This window comes from Alligator mississippiensis, chromosome 2 (genome assembly GCF_030867095.1).
Source record: "Alligator mississippiensis isolate rAllMis1 chromosome 2, rAllMis1, whole genome shotgun sequence".
Taxonomy (NCBI): domain Eukaryota; kingdom Metazoa; phylum Chordata; order Crocodylia; family Alligatoridae; genus Alligator; species Alligator mississippiensis.
In genome coordinates, this window is record NC_081825.1 from 132,347,656 (window position 1) to 132,370,467 (window position 22,812).

Sequence of the window (22,812 nt, forward strand, 5' to 3'; positions counted from 1 at the left end):
AATGGATTTAACAAAAGAACCCACCTGTCACCAGCAGTTTGCTGTTTGGGTAACCAAATAACCCCAAACACAGGATGCAGCAATGAAGCCTCACATGCATGAGCTATTCCCCTATAAGCCTTCCTTCTGCAGAGGCTTCTTTAGCTCCTGTGTCCCTTTGTGTGGAAATGTTCCTTTACTTTATAGTGGTCTGGATGACAAGGGGCAGCTCCTTACCCAGACAGACAAGGGGCAACTACCTTACATCAGGATGTCTAGTGGTCCTCTCTCAGCTTCTTTAACCTCAGCTCAAGGGGCATTCCCAAGGGGCATCCCCAAGGGGTGCCCTATGACTCCCTCTTTGATTGGTTTCATGAAACCACACTGACTCTTCCTTTCATTGGCGAAATAGAAATGAAGAGCAACAAGGGCAAGCTGCACTGCCCCAGGCACTTCTTCACAGAATCCCAGGCAAGCTGCACTGTCCACCCCACCAATCAATTCTCAGGCTTACTCCTTGCTAGGAGTCAATAATAAAATATCTTGCCAAGTGCATCTTTGCATGAGGGGCACAGAGTGACTTGGAGCAGTGTGGGGATGACTTTCTCTGCTGCAACATCAACAGCCTGATGCAGCAAGTGGGAGACAGGACTTCCTCTTGTGTGTAGATCTGGGCAGGAGGCTTAATGGAATTTTTTCTTTGTTGGAAAATGCTGTTTTGTGCAAAAACAGAAACTTTTCAATTAATCATTGGTTGGGAAGAGTTTCTTAGCTCCAAGTTGGAATTTCTGGTCAAAGCCAAAAGAGAAACAGATACCTCCCATGTCAGAACAGCAATGGTAGGAAATCACGTGTATTAAGGAGACCCAATTTTGAGTCCTTGATATAATGAACATGTAATTATCTGTACCAAGTGGAAGAGCTCTACCAAGGGGGACAGAGGGAGGCCCATACCCAGTAATTTATCTGAGAGGTGGCAACTGGGTCAGCAGCCCCAGGTGCCACTTTTGTGAGGGAGGCACAAAAACAGCTGTGACAGCAGAAACAGCTAATCCTGCCACTGTGATCAGCACCCAAATCAGTGCTGCTTTGTGTGTCATGCAGCTTCCCTGGGCATGAAGCTTTCCACTTATGCCTCTGCCCACACCAGAAAAGCCAATAGCTTGGTGTCAGGACACTCATATAGGATGCCCTCAACCATCAGAAAAGGAACCTAACTCTTTGTCTCCCCCTCTCAGGTGAGTGCCCTAATCCCCAGCTTGTTCTGACAGGGCCTCTCTTGTTCTCACTTTCTTTCTCATTTTTCAGGAAAAACTTCAAAAAGTTTTGGTTTCACCCTGATGCGACAAAAAAAATAATTGAAAACTCAAAAAGCTTTTTGAGACAGGAAAACTCTTTATTGCCCAAGCTGTACTTGCAGGCACTGATGGAGTGAATCCCTATGATAGTTTTTATGCACAGTATCTCCAATATTACTCCTTTATCATCCTTTTTCATTTCTCTGGCTGAGCCAAAAGAGAGAAAGAGCTAGTAAGAGCCTTTGCAAGAAGCATTAAATTTAATTTCTCATGTATTTAAATGTATTTATACCTCCTATCCCAGTAGTTCCTTTGGCTTTAGAAATATTCCCACACAAAAAGCAGCACCAACCTGAAGTTAAAAGTGAGAGAACATGATAGGTCTGGGCTCACATTTAACAAGCACCTAAATGATTCAAGAGCTTAATTCACTTTTGAAAATGAGACTTAGGCACTTTTGAGAAGTTTACTCTTGTGAAAAACAGGAACAAAATTTTTTGAACCTCTGCTTCTCCTTTTTACGTTCCAAATTTGCATTTTTAAATTCTAAAATTAGAAAAAAATCCACCCAGCTCTTGTATATGTTGGTAAACAAAGGGTAAAAAACATTAAACAGATACTGCAATTACCCCTAAAACACAGATTACAGCCCCAAGAAATTTAGGACTGAGATTAAACATTAAAAAATCCAAACATTGCTTCATCCTAAATATGAAGGGAGCAAAATTCTAAGAAGGAGCTGCATAAATCTGGGACTGGTGATTGAAAATCAAAGCCTGGTAGCAGATATAACTAATACCAAAAGACACAGTCTCTGAGAAAATTGGAGGTTAATTAAACCTGAACCACTAAAGTCAAAAAGTATTTTATTGCTAACTTCAGCAGGAGCAGGTCACTGTTTCCTTAACCAATGAGAGAATTGATTCACCAACATTCAGCCTCTTTGAGCACTGTGCTGCTTCTACAAAAGTTTTAAAGGAACCCATTAAGTACTTTCTAGATCAAATGATAGACAAGGATTCTGGAAATTACAGCTTTGCTCCAAAAACTGCAAAGATGTTTGGTTCATTGTTGATAACTGGAGTCCATAATCAAATACTATATCATGAGGCAGTTTTCTTGTACCAATTAAGTCATCCCTCTTCTGAGGGTTTTCTATTTTTTTTAAATTTAGAATCCATCCTTCTAACAAAGCAAGAGAATAGGCTCTGATAGTGAACTGCATCTTAAATACAATTTGAGTCTGAAATTTGATCGTTGCAATAGCACTGAGTGTCCCATGTTTGTCATCCCTCACTGATGTACTCGTACAAAGCTGTTCTTTCCTGACGACTTCCCTGTGGGACTGGAGAATCAAGCTGCGTTCTTTCCATCTCGCACACCATGATGAGAAATAAAAACATGAGTTACATGTGTATACACCTCATTGTCTAAGCAATGCTTTTAGTAACTCGTGGGCAAGCCGTGTAGGCTTCTGGCTGTACACATACTCCTCCAGTTACTCATCTTCCTTTCTCCATTAAAGCCTTTTCCAATTGCTCAAATCTCTTCTGAAGCCTAAGCACTTAAGTTGACTCTGTAGTTAAGGAGTTCTAAGAACATGGAAATAACATTCACGAACTGGTGGACTCTGGACCATTACAAAGGAAAAATATATGGCACAGTTAATAGGCAAACTAAATTAATCGGAGAATTGCACTGTTATAAGAGAAACCCAATGACTTGAAATTAGTGATCAGTGTAAAAAGCATGCACATCACTGGAAAACTAGAGGACTCCAAAAAACAGATTGTAGCAGCATTATTCAAAATCCTTCTCTTCCAGGCTCTCAGCCCAATACTGTATTTTGTCTCATACAACACACACACACCTTTTCAGCCACAAGAAATTTGTGTGTGTGTATTAAGCAGGGAAGCAGATTTTCTGACCAGGATAGAAACACCCTACTTTGATTCCTGTTCCACAATGCAGCAGCTGTAGCATTGCTATTCAGACAGTTGAGGAAGCCAATTGATTTAAGATTTCATTATTATTTACTCCAGAGGTGTCAACTATTATCTCTCCTTTTTAATGGTCTGGATGCTCCATGTACTACTCTCCCTATTTCACAACCTTGAAGACTCTTTAACTCTTTTCAAAATCATAGATCATCCATTGAGACCAGTCTTTAGCAACAGCTAGGGGTTCAGCTTTAGCTAAGTAGGAAAGGGCACATCTACACATCACCCTATGACAATGTAGAGATCATGTGTGTCTACACGTGATTGCTAACTATATCACCAAAGTGGCATGCTCTCCGGGTATAGCACGCTGCTACGGTGACATACCAGCAAAATCTAACCATGTGCCATGCATATGGCACAGTAACCACCTATACTGTGCTATAGCAACATCACCATATGGTGACGTGTAGATGCACCCAAAGAGAGGATAAATTAGCTGAAAATTAGGCTCTATCCCTGCTCTATGAAGCTATAACTCTGAAAAAAATGGCCAGACTACCTTTTTTGGGCTGAGGCTTGAGTTTATAAACCTAAACCTAGGGATAAAAATCACCTTGAGCTTGTATTGTGTGTTGACGACTCCTATGAGTTGATAGAGCCACAATATGAGCTTACTGAGCTGTCCAAGTTCTACAGCCTCCAGAAGACTGCTTTTCTTCTAAGGGGCTCGGCATCAGCAGGAAATGGAACAATATGTAAGAAACAAATATATATAAAGCTGTTGCATTCTGTCTTGGAAAGATATGAATCTTTTCTTAAGATGGACCCATACACCCTAATTCATGATTTGAAGCAAATTGTGATCTGCACAAGTCTGAACTACATCTCCAAATTGACCTGGGGGGGGAGCATGCATCTACATGTGCAAATACTGCTGTATGGCTTTAAACTGCAGTAATTTACTGCAGAGTAAACCCACCCTAATCAGGCATCTACATGTGCAGGCATTTGGAAGCAGATTTGCTCATCCTGCTCTGCCCACCTGCAGCAGCCACAGGGAGCTCCAGGCTCCCCTTGTGTGCTAGCCCAGGGCCTGGCAGGGGGTACAGGGCCAGGAGACAGCTGTCTGGGAGACAGCTCCCTGCAGGGTCTGGGAGATTGCTCCCTGCCCCCCAGAGCTGCCTGCTGCTGGGGCAGGCTTCAGTGGTAGAGCCTGGGCTGGGACAACGTCCCCCTGCCCCAGCAGCAGAGGTCCCAGCCCTGGCTCCTCGATCAGGGGCAGGAGGCTGGGAAAGAACTTTGAGGGAGAGGCAGGTTCAAGCCCACTGCCCCAATCTGCCACTGCGGCAGCTAGCAGTGAGCCCCGGGTCGGGTAGGGTTTCCCCACCCAGCCAGAGGCTCGCTTGTAGCTGCCCCACCCATGGATTAGGGCAGAAGTCTGGGATCTGCACCTCCCCAACAATTCTTTCCCAGCTCTGTGCCTCAATTGCCCAATCAGAGCACAGGGCTGGTATCTGCTCCAGACTGGGCCAATTCCTGGCCAGTTCCGGGCTGTGCAGGGAAGTCTGCACATGCAGTCCAGAATTGGCTGGGAACTGTCCCATTTCAGACCCAGGGCCAGAAGCTCCCTGCTGCCAGGGCAGGGGTACATTGTCCTGGCCTGGGCTCTACCTCCAGAGCCCATCCTGGAAGCAACAACTCCCAGGAGCAAGAAGCAATCTCCCGCCCCCTGCTGCCTGGCTGACCAGGAGCAAATTTGCTCCCAGTTGGCCATCTACACATGCCTTACTGCACAGTAACTACTCATCAGTAGAAAATTAACTGTGGTGCAGAGCAAATTACTGCACAGTAAGGGTCTGCGCGTGTAGACGGTAATGCTTTTTGCACAGTTATTTGCTCTGCTGTGCAGTAAAAGGTCTCATGTAGACGTGCCTGGGGAGTCTTAACCTACCCTTCATGTCTTTCCAAAATCTCAGGGTCCCATTCTTCCTAGGATGTGGCCACTTTCCTCATTCCACTAGTCAAGAATGGCCCCAGAGACTCATGGATCATTTTGACCTTGGGGACCTTGGGAAGTTCTTTAGTGGCAAAGAACTGTGGCTTCTAAACAAACCCAACCATATACTTGGAGGAAGGGGCATGTTCAGGGATACCAAGTATCCCAGCAATTTATTTGAAATCCCTTGGAAACTAGAGTAAGTTAGAGCAGCCTTCTTCAATTTACTCTAGCTTGCACCTATGGTGGAGTGTAGCTTCACAATCAAAGAAGCACAAAGGAGGGTTAAACCATCCCTAGACACACACAACACACACAGCGTATAAGCTGTAGGATCCTTCTTCTTTATGTATATCTGAACCTCAGGGTCCCAGGCCCTGTTCATACTCTATGGACATTTACTTAAACTCTTTTCTTTCATCTCTGAGGTTACATAGCTAAAGTGAGCTGGCATCTTAGTCATGTTACTTTCAGAGGATTGCAAAATGAAAAGTTGTTTCCTTCTCTCTCTTCTAATCTTGAGAAGCTTTCCTGTCATTCCTTTTGCATTATGTAAGTGCTTTCCATTTCCTGAGAAAAGCTTACAGAGAGCTGAGATATTTGGGGGGCAGCTCATTATTTCATTCACAGTGATGTGTATTCAGTGCGGCTACATGCAAGGAAACCATAGAATCTCACCTCTGCCTTTTATTGAATAGAATCACATTCCACCATCCTACAATTTGGAAGACAGATGAAATTTTGTTTTGTACCTACATAGCCATTCTGTACCTATGTGGCTAAAAAAAAAATCAACCACAGATTTCTAAGCCAGCAACCAGCATTTTCATAGGAAGTGAATCAATCCCAAATATGTCTATTCCTGCTTATTTTAAGTTGCTAATATCTGAGCATTCAAGTGCATTGTATATTTCTTATAAATCTCTCCCAAGGCAATTTTAATCTAATGCAAGTTCTTTTGTACTGGACATTACTGTATATCTTGTCAATATCTGTTATAACCTTTGTGGGAACTCACAATTGCTTTCCTGATTACCAGATGGTTTCATTTTCATGTAAGTAAAAAAGGAAGATTGAAGTTATTAAGTGTATTTTAAATGAACCCACTGAAAAGATCCAGGCTGGTTAGCTACATGCTTCCAAGGACTATTTTAAAAAATGTGGGGAGAGCATTGTAGTCCAGTATTTTGAGGTAAATGAAATTCCCTCAGCTTGCCTACATTAGGGCTTGTGGCAGCAACGAAGCTGCAAGGCTGCTCACCCGATGCACAAGACCATGGATATCACTGCAAAAACCCCTTGTGAAGGCAAGCCCTGAGAGAAAAGGGGCCAGTTTCTCTGGTTTGACCAGGTTGTACTCAGCACAGTACACTAGCAAAGGTTGTTTTAGGGTGTTTAAGCTACCTTTATACCCCTACAGATCCTAGGGCTGGGCAAGTCCCCAATGTACCTGAGCAGTCTCATCAGTAGTGCTTAGACTTTTGACCCCATGGGCCAGAAGAATGAGATGGAAGCAGTCTGCAAGCTGGATCAGGCACTAGGGGCCTAGCACTTCCCCCTCCCACTCTCCATGCACTGGGATTGGGTCCTGAGGGCATGGTGCCACCCCCTCCTGGCTCCCTGGCCCCTGCATGCCAGGATTTGGCTTCATAGGCCTGGCCGGCATTGGTCCCACCCAGACCTGCATGCTGAAATTGGGCTCTGGATCCAGTGTACAGGGCCTGGGGCTCCCCACTAATCTGATGATTTGGCAGCTGGGAGGGCAGTGCCACTGCTCTCTGTAACAGGGAACCCTAGCCCTGTTACCAAAAGACAGGGTGGTCCCTTTAAATCTAGAACTTTCCAGTCATGGCCAGCCGGTCAGGTAGGGGTTACAGCTCAGACCTGCTCGCCGGTCAGGTTACAGGAAGGGGAAGGCCAGACCCCTAGAAACAGTGAGTGGAGAAGGCCAGAGGGGCAGCAGAGAGAAGGGGACTCCTGATGACCATGGTGCCACAGCAGCAGCCTCATCCGGAAGAGTACATCATGCTGTGAGCCAAAGGACATGATCACCTAACGTAAGCAAGCATGTTGCCTCTCCTATTTTTTATTATCATTTTTGGCCATAGAAGCCTATGTTTTGTGTTGAATGTTAATAATGCCAGAGGACTGGGCTGAGGCTATTTGGGGAAGGAGGAGGCCTCATTGGGGGCCCACTGCAGCGTGGGGACCCCAGCACCAGAGAGGGCACGGTATTCAGGGTGAGTAGACCCCAGCACCAGAGAGGGCGCGGTATTTGGGGGTGAGCAAACCCCAGCACCAGAGAGGGCACAGTATTCGGGGTGAGCAGGCCCCAGTGCCAGAGAGGCCACAGAAGCCTGAGTGAGTTTTGAGTGCTAGAGTCTTGGAGCCAAGCCCCAATTAGTGGGTTGTGTTTTTTTGTGGCTGACAGACCTAGCTAGAGAGAAGGGGACAGCAGCTGAGACCCCAACATAAAGAGGAATTTATAAATACCATCTGCAAGTCTTGGACTGTGGTGTAGGGGAGGAATGGAGCTGCAGATAGCACCCCCTGGCATCGGGATGAAAAATGGGCAGCCCCCCACCTAATTAAGATCATTACTTAATTGACAACAAGACGCGGCAGGCAAAAAGGCAGGCAGTTGGCCAAGAAATAGGTGGGCGGGCCAAGGGAAAATTGGCCCCCCCAGTTAGCCCCTGTTACACTCTCCTTCTGCCAAATTTCCAGAGCCATGGAGAGCCCCATAGGCCAGATGACATGGAGCCACAGGCCAGATCTTGCCCACGGGCAGATGTTGAGCATGCCTGGTCTACATAATATATACCCTAGCCCTTGTCTTTTTAATACTTATTTCTACTGCTGCATGTTTAGTGAAGACATCAGGCACATGCAGTGCTTTCTGTTCATGCTCTCATCAGCATGGCTGAGATTTCTATGATTAGACTTTCTCAAGTGAAGTTTTAGAAGCAAAATATTTGAAAACGCTTGAGTGAGTTCAGAGCCTAATGCCATTTCCAAGAACAACTTGAACTTGCATTAAAGATACTGAATCATGTTCAATTTTCAAATAAATTCCCCAGCTGTTTTACTTTCCAGTAACATAAATTCAGTCTGGCATCAGAAAGATGAAAGAGAATCTTTTCAGTCCCTATAGCATCATTAATCATATTAATCATGTCGCATGCCAAATTAGGGTCTCAGTTGCACCGTACAAAGCAGTTCTTCCCAGTATGCTCATTCTACCATCCAATGCAAACCCTTTTCCCCAGGGATTGAGCCAAGCCCCATAGCCGCCAAATAGAAAGGCTCATTGCCACCAAAGAACTTGACATGGAGCAGGATGTTGACACAGGTAAATGATGCATTTGGTAATAACCCAGATGCTGACTGGTGGATACTCTGTAGTAAAACTGCAATATGATAATCCATCATGCCGATTTGTGGGGACCACATTAGGAAGGTGACAGTCTTGGTGGAACATCTAAAGTACAAACATGGGAAAACAAAAAGTCTTTGCTAATTAACTTGTCATGGGAGGATGAAATCTAACCATCATAGTATCCTCTGGCATGTGCCAAAGTGGAAGGCTATACATATATAAATTCCAATGGGGGATCAGACTTGCAAACTGTATAACCAAAAACATGGCAGAAAAAGTGGTTTATCACAACATAAGAATCAAGAAGAATCAAGAAGAATCAAGTGCACCCAGCTTAAGGAACAAATCTTCTTAAATAGCCAATCCAAATACGAGTCCAAGAGGGGGAGTCACAAAAGCTGTTGGCCACAAGAGAAGGGAGCATTCTTGTTACAACTGGATGCTAAATCTCATAGTTCATATGATAACAAAAAACCAAATAAACAACATATGAAAGAGTAAAAACTCCCAAGCAGATCAGTGATATGAGGATGCATCCTGGATTCATACAAACAACATCAGGAGTAAGAGATCTTTTGCCAGGTTCCCAGGAGGACGGAATACTTATAAGCAGAAAAATGAAGATCTTAGAGTTACTCAAGGATTGAGTGCTCACTTTAAGAGCCAAGGAATGTTTACAGGATATCAACCTATTTGAGGCAGAGGAAAGGGTTCTGCAGTCATAGGCTCAACAGCATTTTGTGTGAGAACTTTAAATTAAACAACATCAATGGATATTCTCTTGGTTTTCTGGGAGAAATTATCCCTTCTATATTTAGCCAGAAAAAAAGAAGATAGCTTCAACAAATCTAAGAGGAACTAGATGTCAAAGAGAGCATGAAAAAGAGGTACATACCTCTGGTACCAGAAGTTATTTCAGAGACAATCTAATCCATACCATGCTCAACAAAAAGAATAGGTAAAGTGTGAGGTCCTACTTGAGGAAAGAGTCACAGTATACCAGATCAAGTGGGAAATGGATTCAGCATTTAAGGGACTGGGCTCCTTTCTGGTATTAATGAATGCAGACAATGCATTCTTAATCCTGTCAAGAGAAATTATTAAGATCAAGAAATGATGAATAAAGCCACTCTTAATCCTGAAAATCTTACCCTAAGGGATCTTCATCTTACTGACCTCAAGGGAAAAGCACTGTCTAAAATATATGGCTCACCATGGATGTGACATTCAAGAATGCCAATCTTTATTGATATCAAAGACTCTAGACCAAGAGAAATTGAGAGCAATGAGAAACTTGAGACTGGTAATAGTTGAACCTATCATGTGACTCTTTTTCTCAAATATTAACAAGCAGATTAGTAAAAGTTTGTCCAATTAAATATGAGACAAAGTAGCTTCATTGATGCCCCAGGCTTCTCAGAAAACTTGATGATACTACAACTCATCAAAAAACAAAGAAAGAGCATAAATCTCTGGGAGGTTTTTTTTGTCAATATTTCTAAAGCATTTACTTTTGTGTCCCTTGATCATATCTTATGGATCTTAAGAAAGAAGATGTTAGATGAACAAATTATAAACATCATAAAAGTATCTTACAGTAATATTATCATTCGGTTAGACATCCATAAGGAACTATCATCCCATAAATGTATCACTGTTAGAGTCAAGCAGGATGAACCAATGTTGCCCTTCTTATTTAATATAGCAGGAGTCACCCAACTAGAATCGAGAGGAAATGGTTAGACCTATAATAACAACAAATTAACAACAATGGCTTTTGCTAACAATGTCGTCCTGTTAAGTGATACTTGGAAAGGGATAGCTGAGGATATTAAAATGGTTGAAGCCTTCTGTCAGCTGTCAAGCCTGCCGGTGCAGGTAAAGAAGACACATGGGTTTTTTATCTGTCCTACTCATGACTCTTACGTTGTGAATAACTGCAAACCATGGATGATTGGATTAGATCTGAATATGATATCACCTGGAGAAACTGGAAAATATCTTGGTCTTACAATAGATGCTTGGACTGGTACCCATCAAGCAGAATCTGTGAACAAGCTTGATCATTAGCTTTTTAAGTTAATGATCCTCTGAAACCAACATGGAATCTAGAGCTATTGAACGTATATGGCTTACCAATAATAATTTATCAGGCCAACCATTCTGGGTTAAGGAGTATCATCCTTTCTGCAATAGATGCAATAGTTAAATCCTGGCTCCATTTTCCTGCATGCATGTGTGATAGCTTATTATATTTTAGCCCCAGAGATGGTGGACTGGAACTATGAAAATAGAGTAGCTTTATTCTATCCATCCAGGTGAAGTGACTGCAAAGGCTTGCCAACTGGTCATATCCTTTAATTCACCAAATAGCACTGGCCAACAGCATAAGCAAAGGGTTGGCTGCTGGCAGGAAAGAGAAAGGAATACCAAGTGTGTCTGCCCCAGTTTCATTATGATTACATCCTATGTGCAAGGTAATGATCTGGGCCTACTGAGTTACAGACACCTACACCTATAGTGAAGTAATGAATTCTGAGAGCGCACATATGAATAGTTCAATCAATAGACTAAATTTCCATTCCAAGGCTGTGGCACTGGGCATTTCAGAAATAATCCTGTATGTAGTGACTTGTGAATAAACTATGAGGGCATCCAGGAGAAACATCTACTAGGTGCCATAAGATTATAAGCCATTGTCTATCCCACTAAGGAGTTTCTGGGACATAGCCCTGGTTGTCACCTGCAGGCCCCAGCTTGAAAACCTAAGACACATCATTAATGACCTCCAACCCTTCCTGGAAAAGGAAAACTGTTTCAAGGTAGCTTTTGGGGACAAACTGTCCTAGCTTACAGACAGCCCCCCAGACTCAAACAGTGTCTCTCAAACTAATGAACTCCCATCTTCACTGAGCCACCAGGCCTTGCAGTAGACCCAAATGCCTACTGTGTCCCCCCCATCAATAAATCATCACTGGACCTAAAAACAAGAAGTACATCATCTAAGGTTCATTCACCTTCAGCTCTACCAATGTCATATACACTATCATCTTCTTACCATGTCCCTCTGCTGTCACCACTGGACAGAGAGGGTGATCTCTACATGTACGAATGAATGAACACTGATCTGACGTCAGCTGTACAGTGACACAAAAGCCTATGGCAAAATGCTTCAACTTCCCTGGACATTTCATTGCTGGCCTCAGGATTGCTGGTCTCAAGAAAAAAAAAATTAAAAAGTAGTTTAAACAGACCACTGAGGAACAAGAAATCATACACAATCTGGACTGTGTGAGGTATGGTGTAAATAGGGACTACAGATTCTTATCTCATTTCCTGGATTAACTTTTGTGACCCACTTTGTTTCTATGGGTTAATCACTTGTTTGCTTTTCTATCCTAACACTGCCCGCCACCATCTCTCTCTCCCCACTCGCACATTGTCTTTTGTATTCTAATTTCTCTCCTTCTAGTCTGCTTTCTGCACCTCCTTGCACTGTATCCAATGAAGTATTTTTATTTTTTTATTTATTTATATTTTTATATATATATATGTATATATATATATATATATAATTTTGTTATTCTGTAAAGGTGCATATCTACCCTGCCTTCTGACTGACTAAAGAGTAACATGGCTAACTATCTCTCCCCCCGCAAAACTGTAGGTACTGCAGGGTGGAAAGGGAAAAGTGCTCCTATATTGTGGACATTTATCCAGTTAGACATCCATTCCAAGATAAAAAGATGCCAAGATAAAAAGACATAATAAACTCTGCAAATTGGTAGCATATACAGCAAAAGAGCACAGCTGAGAAGTCTACAAAGAACCCCATCTCAGGGACAGAGATAACAAGATGAAAAAGCCTGACCTGTTTTTTGTGAGGGAGAAGGATGCCATCATGCTAAATATGACAGTTCACTTTGAGAGTAAATCAGGCACCTTGTCAGAAGCAGCTTTGAAGAAGGTATCAAAATACCAGGACCTTACTATACAAGGACAGCAATCGACTGGCACAGACAATGTTACATATTTTGGCCTCCCACTCAGTACAACTGGCAAACAGCCTGAGGAGAATGATGGACTCTTGGGTGCCTTGACCATCACTGGCTCCAATCAGAGAAATTTTGCTTAGTAGGAGAGCCCTACAGTAGTCAATTGATATGCTTAACATCTTTTCAAGATCAGGCAAAACCATCACTGTCCTTGGAACACAGAAAGCCTAGACTATTCCATCGAGACCCCATTTAGTTTAAGAATAATTTGTGGGAATTGTATTTACATGATGACATCACCAGACTTGACCACCTTTGTTTGGACAGGCCACCAGGGGCTTTCCCCAAATAACCCACAATAGGTACCCACAGAACTCAGTTCAAATTTATCCAAGTTCCTCATCATCTAATTAATGATGAGTATGAATGGAAGAATGAGATTCCTACTGTCCCTACCTACAATAGAACAAAAACACAGCCAAGGGAATGGCCTTGGCAGAATCACTGGGGAAAGAAGATGCTGTTGAGCTTGACTCCAGTCTGGCACTGTATAGAGACATGAGTGGTGTAGAGTAAGTGGGAGGTCCTGAGGCTGCTACTGTAATACCACTATCCTTTTGTCCTTTTTCACTTACTCAGTGAGACAGGGGGCAAGGCCCAAGGGGCTTTTGTTTTTGACTCCAAGGCACCTATACATGAGCACAGAAGCTGCTCTGACATGCTGAAATTCCAGTGCATTGGAGCAGATTCAATTAATCGAGTCTGCTGGAGCCTGGCAATTGCTGTGCTCCAGCAACCTCCTGCATCTCATATATCAAAATCCCCATGCTTAAAAATGGCAGCAGGGACATTTGAACTAAAGCTCATCAAACAACCTTTAGTTCAAGCACCTCCGCCACCATTTTTAAGAGCAGGGTTGATGCTAATGCAGGAGACGTGGTGATTTAATTAGATCAGCTCTTGGAGCCTCTCTAACTGAAGTGCTGCCCACCCACCCCCATGCCCCCCACAGCCCTGAGAACACATATAAAAGTGCCCCAAGTGCCAAGCATGGGCAGGGTGCCACCTATTCTGGAGACTGTGTCAGATGGGGAGTCTGACTGAGGAGGTACATCTGTCAAACTATACACCAGGTGTCTTAAGGTGAGCTTCAGGGAGGACAGAAACCTCCCATGGGGCAGAAAGGCAAAAAGGTTGCTGGATCTTGATTTTTCAGTATGAGCACAGACCATGACAGCAGGGCCTCATGATTCTTCTGATTTTGAGGGTTTTAAGCAGGTGTCAGAAAAGTTACCACAGGGATAACTGGCTTGTGGTAGCCAAGTATTCATAGCAGTGTCACTTTTGATCCTTCACTGTCACCTTTTCCTGTCATTGAAAAACAGAATTCACCAAGTATTGGATTGATTGCCCTCCCATATGGAACATGATCTGAGTTTAGTCCATCATGAGAAAGGTTAGTTTTACCCAACTGATGATGTGTTTTGCAATAATTATCCTGCTCAGTACAAGAGGAACCACAGGTTCAGACATTTGGGCTAAGGACAGATATTCAAAAAGCCTGAGCCTGAATTGATTCAAGCTTTGCAGGTTAATCTAACCTGGCTAGCTGAAACCAGTTTGTAACCACACAGACATCCCAGAAATGCAGGCACATACCTGCAATGGCTCAGGCTAGAAGCAGAAGAGGGCTGGGGGGAGCACTAGAATAGCCCTCCCTTCCCTTCCATAGTGCTGAGCTGAGGGGGGCATGGCTAAGCCTGGGCAGGACACTCCATACCCTCCTGAGCAGCTCAGCAGGCAGTTGATAACACAGTGTTTGTCACCCCTAACTCAGTGTTTATCAGCTCATTAACAAAACAAAGAAAACAAAAGCTTCTCAACTACCTGTTGATTAGCTCCAAAAAGCCCTAAGTTGACACAGTCCTGTCTGCCTTTGTCCTGTCTGCCACAGCACCGACCGTAGCCAGCATGTGGTCTGCTAACTAATGCTGAGCGGTATCTGTGTAAGGCAAAGGGGAGGGGGGAATCCCTGCTTAGCAGGGAGTGGTGAGAGAAGTGGGGTGTGGGCAGGGAGAGCAGGGGGAAGCCCAGCAGATGCCTACTTTCTGCCGGAGCTACAGCCAGGGAGTACAGGGGAGGGGACAGCTCTGTTGTGGAACAGAGAGCCCTGCCCAACCCAGAGAGCATGCCAGGATGCTGGGGGAGTCTGGTTTAACTTAAACCAGGAAGAGGTCTGGGACAGACACTGCATAAACCAGTTTAAGCCAAATCAGTTAAGTGTGATAACCATGTCTGACTGGTTTGTCTCAAACCAGTTTTATCCATTTTTACACTGGTATATGTGCACTGAACATCTGTTCTGCTACAGATTTAAACCAGTTTCTGATCACTTAAATCAGTTTATGTGTAATGTCTGTCCCTAGCCTTGATATATGTACTTGGCTGAGCTAATAGAGCAAAGCTACAACTTCTGGGATTATGACTGAACACCTTATGACTGAACAACTCTAAATCAAAATCCCCCCTAAACATAACACTATTGCAATGCTCTGGAACCTCAGTTTGCCTCAGATAGCCAGCTGGGTCAAGGTTTTGTATGTAGCAGAGCAGCTACTTTGCTGTGATCTAATGAAAGTCAGTCCTAGACTCAAGCTTTTGTCTTGGATCCCATATCACCACCTCTCCCCAGCTAGGGTCACCATCCATACCTACCCTACCCAGGAGTGGGCAGAAGCCCGAGGAGGGAGGCAGGGTAGCAGGAAAGTGGCTGGGGCAACCCTCATGTGGGTAAGGTGCAGCCGTTCTCCTTCCAAAAATAGACATATATATTTAAAAAAACAGGTATTAGTCTGGAACGGAACCTGGGTGGAGGAAAATTATTGACTTGACCTGATGATCTTCCAAGGTCCCTTCCAAACTTACAATCTATGAATCTATGAAGAGGTTGCTAGTTTATACAGTTGAACTGTGTATTCATTCTGGTACTCCTACTTAATGGAAGAATTTAGGGTTTGTTCAACTTTCTAGGGACAAGATGAAATAACCTACAATCCTCTTTGTCAATCTCACTGTCCTCTGCTGTAATGAGATTCAGATCGACATCTGAATAAATTAATTTGCCCCTGACCTGCAATTCACCTTTCAGACTAGAGAATCACAATTGGTATTTCAGAGAGAAAAAAAGTCAACAGCAAAGTCTTTGCCAGTTTCAACATTAATTTACCTAATGCACATTGCAGACTCATAATTTTATTAAGACTGCCATCAGTTCCAAATACATGTCTGGAAGAAGGGGCTGCAGTGAGAAATAGAGAGAAGACAAAATGCGAAGGCAACATGTCAAACTGAAGCCTTAATCTGTCCCTGAGCAGTTATTAATTACTGCCGAGATGCATTTTAAAATTAAAAGCTGGGTGAAATACAAATGATTTTTGGAACATTTTTTTTTGGGGGGGGGGGAGGTTGCTATTAATCTTTGTGTTACAGATGCACAGAAATCTTAAAGAAGCCAAGACACAACACAAGGGATAAAGGTCCTGTGATCAGACAGGCTCATGGCACTTCTTGAAGCACAATTGCCACAATACTGCTGGAGCAACTTTGCTGTGGCTGAGGTGAGACCGGGCTCGTTAAGAAATAAGTAAAAAGTCTTTCACTGGGACTTTTGTCCAAGTCTTTCTATTAGAGCTCCTGTTCCAATGAAAAGTTTGTAAACAAATGTACGAACTAACAAAAAACCATGAATTTCACCCCAGGCTTCAAGTAGCATTGTAGACTTATGGCCTCCCTTCCCCTGCAGAAAGGAAGAGGGGCATTTCTCTAGCCTGATTATTAATAGTACCATAATGCCAATAGGTGCTAACAGAGATCAGCACAGCACTATTTTTTGCACAAATCCCTGAGGAAAAGAAGTGCCTATTCTAAGTGCTTGCAGTCTAATAGACAAGAAAGAAAAAGGGTATTGGGGGAGAAGTGATTTACCCAAGGCCACCTCTCAGGTCAGTAGCAGAGTTAGCTCCATACCCCAGGTCACTGAAGTCCCAACCCTTGTACATGCCCTCCCAGTCTCCTGCCCCTCCACCTCTGTTTTATATTCTCCTCCAAAAAGCACTAGAGACAGGCACACAGCTCCATGCAATCCTCTTTTCCAGGATGCCGCAAGTGGCACAGGCAGCCTCTATGTGTGGCAAGCATCAGCTCAGGGAGGGGATAGGCAGCAGAGCAGCAGATAGGGCAGGAAGCAGAAAGCAACGCAGCAAATTGGGAAGGGAGCACAGGGCTGGGAGCAGAAAGCAGAGCAGTAAATTGGGCAGAGGAAGGGATCAGATGGCACTTAGAGTGGGTACAGAGCTAATTCTTGGCACATGCCAAAAAGGTTAGTCCCCACTGCTCTAGTTCATGTTCCCCACAGCCCCTGATGCACTTCTCCAAACTCCCCTGCCCCCCAACCCCAGGTTCCTTCCTACCCCTGAGCAGCTTCCCTGATCTACTTCTCAACTCCCTGGCTAGGGACAGACATCCAAAAAGCCTGAGCCTGAATGTATTCAATCTTTGCAGGTTAGTCTAACCTGACTTAATTTAATCAGTTTGCAACTGAATAGACATTCCCTCTGGACTGAAGAAATGCAGGCACATGCCTGCAGTACTCAGGTTAGAAGCTGGGGGCAGGGGGACTAGAGCAGCCCTCCTTTCCTTTCTCAAGTGCTGAGCTGAGGTGGGGTCTAACCAGGACCCAGCAGGACACTGTGATTAAGGAAGGGTTTAAACCCCACCCTGCCAGCACCATACCAGGCTTTTCCTTGCTCATTGCTCAAGGGGCAGGAGTATTTCCAGCCCCTAGCCTCCAGCTAGCACTCTGAGGCAAAAAGTGGGGGTAAGGGGGTGCAGTGCATGCTTCTGTTGATGATACAATCTCCCTCTCCCTGCTTCTTCATACTGTCTGCAAACCTAACGGGTAAGGGAGCCAGCAAGGGGCTGATAACACAAGGTTTATCAGACCATCAACAAAACAAAAGCCTCTCTCATTAGTTCAATCTCTTCTTAAACAGCTTTTTCCAAGGAAGGAATGGAGAGACATTACCAGATGACCTGTTGATTAGCTCCAAAAAGTCCTAAGTAGACACTATCCTGTTTGCCTTTGTCCTGTCTGCCTTTGTCCTGTCCCAGTGAAATTGGACACACACATACACAGACACCTCTCAGCATTAGCTAGTATACCACACACCTAGGGTCTGTGGGGCTGGGGTCTGTGCCGTGGGAGATGGGAGGGAAGGAGGGAAGGAACCCTGCTTGAGCACCAAGTGGGGGGGGGGGGCAAGCGGAAGCCAGGCAAACCGTACTGTGCCTGCAGTCTCTGCCGGAGGTCTCTGCCGGAGCTCTGGCTAGAAAGCAGGGAGGCCAGGCCAGGCCTGTTCTTTGGAGAAGACAGCACAGCCCAGCAAAGCATTTGGAATGCTGGGGGAGTCTGGTTTAACTTAAGCCAGGAAGGCATATGGGACAGACATTGCATAAACCAGTTTGACCCAAATTAGTTAAGTTTGATACTACATTCAACGAGGTTTATCTTAAACCAGTTTCAGCCATTTTGAAACTGGTTTATGTGTACTGAACTTCTGTTCTGTTACAGGTTTAAACCAGTTTCCGATCACATAAACCAGTTTATGTGTAATGTCTGTCCCTAGCCCCCCATGTACTCAGGCTTAAAATGGGATTTCAGCATTTACTCTGAAGCAGCTCCTGTTGTTCCATCCTACCTGTCTGCATAGCTGTCTGTTTTCTCACAGGCACATGCTTTGCCTTGTGGTTAGCAGCCTAAACACACTGCCCTTTGTAAGGCAAGTCCAATTACACCATAAGTCTAAGGTATTTCATGACTCCATGAAGAAGGCATTACTGGCCCTGCATGCAAATACTACTTTTGTCATGGTGGGAAAGTGTAAAATGCAAAATAACGCACAAACCTTTCAAAGAATTCATTGAGAGGGAGAGACTTATTTGTGTGTGAGGGTGTTTGTCTCTGTGCATAGTGGTCCTGATCTTGTTGCCTTCTTTCTATTTAAGCAAACAGAAGCAAAGCAACGGAAAGCAAAATGAACAGCATTTAAAGGTTCTGATTAACCTGTTGAAGATTAAAATGATGGGGAAAAAAACAACCTGATGTTACAGATCAATGCATTTCACAGCCAGAATAAAGGCCACATAAATACTGGTAAAAACAAATTTCGATGGTTTCAAACACATAACAATTTTGGCCCAAGCAGCACTTCCTGCAGCAAAACCCAATGGAGAGACCAGCTTGTATAGTCTTGCCAAGCATTCTGTCCAGAGAAGTGAAGTTTGCTCTTTTGCAGGATGAACTATAGATCCACACACAGCTTCCCTACTAAGAGCCTGAGAGCACTGTCTTTGAATCTCCAGTGATATTTACCATCCTCTCCATACTCCCTAGTAGCTAGACACCAGGGACACTCTCCATCCCAACCACAGCAACCCACAAAATCCCCTTGAAAAGGGAAAGGCCCTGCCATGAAGGGGTCTCAGTAGGAAAGGTAATGCAATACCAGGATACAACGTTCATTCTGCTGAAAATTCATTTCAGAAAATATGTGCCATATTTTATCACTCAGTTGTTATATGATGTGTTTCAAGATTTAAGGAAGCTTTCAAGATAGTTGAAAGTGAGAATGCATTGGGAACAGGTTGGGGTGATAAAGAATAGGCAGTTTGTATAATACCAATTGCAAATGTAATTGTGCTTTTCTAGATTTTGTAATCTTTGGGGTCTAAGAATGTTATGAATCCCCTCTTCAAAAAGTACATGACAGAAAGGGCCAAAAAGATTTGGCTTGATATTGGCTGAAGGAAGTGCAGGTTGAATAGATTTTTATTTAATCTTTTAATTAAGTTATTCACGTAAGGACATAATAAATGCTTATGGTATCAAATGTTTCATCTATATGCTTGAAAACAGTTCTCTGTACCTTTTAAAGTCCTTCATTAATCTTCCCAACTCAGAAAATATCCACAAACACTAAAAGCATCTTTTTGTAGCAAAGTTAATGCAATTCAAAATCCATAGAGGAAACTAACAGGGATATGAGAAAAGCCATTGAAGGACTTTCAGTATTGGAAACTTTCTGAATCACCCTCCCAAGCCCCATCTCTACAAAATAACATATCTAGGTTGAACTAAACTTCCCCTGGGTGAGAACTGCCATGTGCCACTTTAGTTGGATTGTTCTACTAGTGATGAAATCACAAAAAGTGTGTTTCAAAAATCTGATTTATAGCAATGGGAAGCTTACTACAGTCTTAACCATGGAGGAACAATCAGTCTCTCAGCAATGCTGGCCAAAGCTTAAGTTGTTTGACAAAAAATTAACAGTTCTTTAGCTCCCTGGATGGTAATCATCACTCAGACTAACAGCCGCATTCCCTACAATTTTTATTTTCACCATAATTGTATAGGGCGAACACTGCAGCAACATTTTTCAGCTGACTTGGTCTTCATAAATATTTTGATATTTTGGAAATTATATACTTCTTCATATACCCAGAAGACATTAAGGAGAAGGAAAATCAACAGCTTGATAGGATTATTATTTTCTGTGTTGCCCTTTAGTGTACCATTAAAATAATGTCCCTGGCAGAAAATGCATTGTGCATGTTCTGAAACAATTCAATTTAATCTAAACTCTCCCTGAAAGGCATGATGGTGGAAAAGTGTTTAATACTAAAAATAAGTTAAACTCAGTTTTACAAAGTTCATGTGAAAATTGACCAGCCCAGGCAGAAAGCAAACACTAACCAACACTTTACACCATGATGATGATAATAAAAAATGATATTTTATTAATCTTCAGGAAAAAAACCCTACCACTGTGGAGTGAATGGGTAAATTATGCCAGTCCATAGAAGTGTAGAAAACAGTATTGAAAGTGTAAGGTTTAACAGGTCTTAGAGATGGTAAACAGTTTAATGATTGACTTGACTGTTTATCTGCTTTTTAACCAAATAGGGGAAACAAATGCATTACAAATAAGAGGAAGATCTCTATAAATATAGTGAAGAGGACAGAAACAATGACTGTATCTCAAAATGAATTTCTGAGACAGGAGAAAAAGAGTGACTTACCTCAATGACAGGTTGGAAACAGGCAATAATGATACATCTACATCCTTCTTTTTCAGGGTAAATAATTTGAGTTCTTTCAATAGAAATCTAAAAGGAAATACAAAAGACAATTGCAAATGACTGCTTTCCCTGCAGTGTCTGTATAAAGTAGCAATATGCTTCTAAACATATCCTGCTAAAAAGAAATAAGCTGTTAAACAACAACTCAAACATATAATTATTTTAATAAAGGAGCAAAAGAAGTTTGTCATCCTTAAAATCCCCTGTAGAACTTACAAAAGTTTAAGTGGATGAAATCATATAGTATATAAACGGCACAGGACCAGATTGATTCTTGGTGTCACACCACTGTTCTCAGCAAAATAACATTGATTTGGCCCATTTGTCTCCAAGATGAACATGACCAATTAATCTTGCAGAAAACTCACTCCAAACCACTGAAGAGCAAAAATTTCCACTAAGAAGTTAGCCTCCTATTGGCTCAAATGATACAACCTTGCTGACTTGCCTTCCCCTTGCAAACTCCAGGACTTGCTAAAGCAACACTTGAATGTTAAATGCTTCGGTCAGGAGTTCAGCTACTGACCTGCAATGAAAGCCTTGTGTTCAGCTCCAACGTTTCCTGACAGCAAACAATTTACAAAAAAAAAAAAAAAATGGCTTCATGGAATGAACTGTTAAAAAAGAAAATCCTCTCATAAGCTTTCCCTGAGGGGAAAAAAAGAATCCACAAGCTTTAAATTGGCCAGGCAGATTTAAGAGGAAGCAAAAAAAAAAAAAAAAAAAAAGCTCTCTGTTGCGTCAAAGAGCCCAGTGTGCAATAGGAACACTGAACTGAGTTGTTAAACTGGCAAGCCCTGGCTGAAGACAGCTTTTCAATATGCTCTCAGCATCCTCTCCTAGGGCTGGCTGGATGCAGTCCCACTCCTCTTACAGTGGCTCTATGACTTCAAGAGGCAATCTCTCTGAAGGAGTTTCTAGATGCATGCCATTCAACTGGATTTGCCATACAGTATGAGAGTAGTTATGTGCACACACAGGCTCGTAGGAGTGTAAGCATGTATGAAAGTAGTTACACACATCCAAGCGTGAATTCACATATAAGTGTATGGAGAGAGGAAATGCAGGCATACTCCAACTGGTGATCAGGTCACTGATTGCCTGAAGTTGAAGAGAGCATGCTATTGATAATTAACTGCATGGAGAAATACCTAACCCACCCTACAATGGACTCTTAGAAAATAGTGTAAGATTTCACTGTATTTAGCAGAAGCTTCTCCTGCGTGATGAGAGGTTTTATAGGCCATGGTCCCTAAAATCAATGTCCAGCACTTGTTGGCTGCAGAGAACTGGCTGGTCATATGATTCAGGCTGATTTTGTTTCTATTATAAATGTAAACTCTGAAGCTTGTAAATCCCTTGAAAATTAGATGTGAGTTGAAATGCTTTTACTGAGGGTCACTGCTGATTAAGAGAATGAGTCATCCTTATGGATCAGAGTGAACATGCAAGTGAGAAGAGCATAGCTTGGGTGGGTAGCAAGCTCAGGGAAAAGGAAAACAAGTGAGAAGGCAGCATGTATAGTGCAAAGAAGAGGATCAGGCCACATGGAAACACCTGCAGGGGAAGCAGAAGAGGAGGAGGACCAGAAGGATGAGAGAAACAAAACAAAATGTGAAAGCAGGAAGTGGGATTAACCTCTCAGAGCATGGATCAGACTAAAGGCAGTGACCAAGACACAGCAAGTTCTTCCTGATTGTTGATTTCTTTTTCTGCATCCTGTCTAGTTGCCACAGGGATAACACAATCTTGAAAGTGAGAGAAGGCGATCACAAACTGCAGGAGAGGTGTCCAGGACACAGTCTCTGTTCCAAAGGGAATCTATATTATGAAAGAGACCTTGACAAAGGCACAATTCCTTCTTTGGCTGCTTACCCTCAAATCCTTTAATCTTGAAGTGCAGCTCTACTCTGAAAAAGGATTTAAAAAATGGCCTGGGGGAGGGTTTCTCCTCATTGTGCCTCAGTTTACAAGCAGAGCTGGTTTGTCTAAGTGCCAGCCCTGCAAAGTCAGTCTGGGTTCCTGG

At 43.1% G+C, this 22,812-nt stretch overlaps 1 protein-coding gene across 6 annotated transcripts in view; it reads right to left on the reverse strand.

Moving 5' to 3' along the window:
• Positions 1-21,472, reverse strand: part of CSGALNACT1 (chondroitin sulfate N-acetylgalactosaminyltransferase 1) — a 100,196-nt gene extending 78,724 nt beyond the window's left edge. For 4 of the 6 annotated variants that reach the window (XM_059722154.1, XM_006269573.4, XM_019500144.2 and 1 more), the window contains exons 1-2: positions 21,003-21,210; positions 20,727-20,813 (exon numbers count right to left, since the gene is read on the reverse strand). The gene's annotated coding sequence lies outside the window, so the exon portion shown is untranslated. The other 2 variants (XM_019500140.2, XM_019500142.2) reach the window with 2 other exon arrangements.
• Between the last annotated feature and the right edge of the window lie 1,340 nt (positions 21,473-22,812).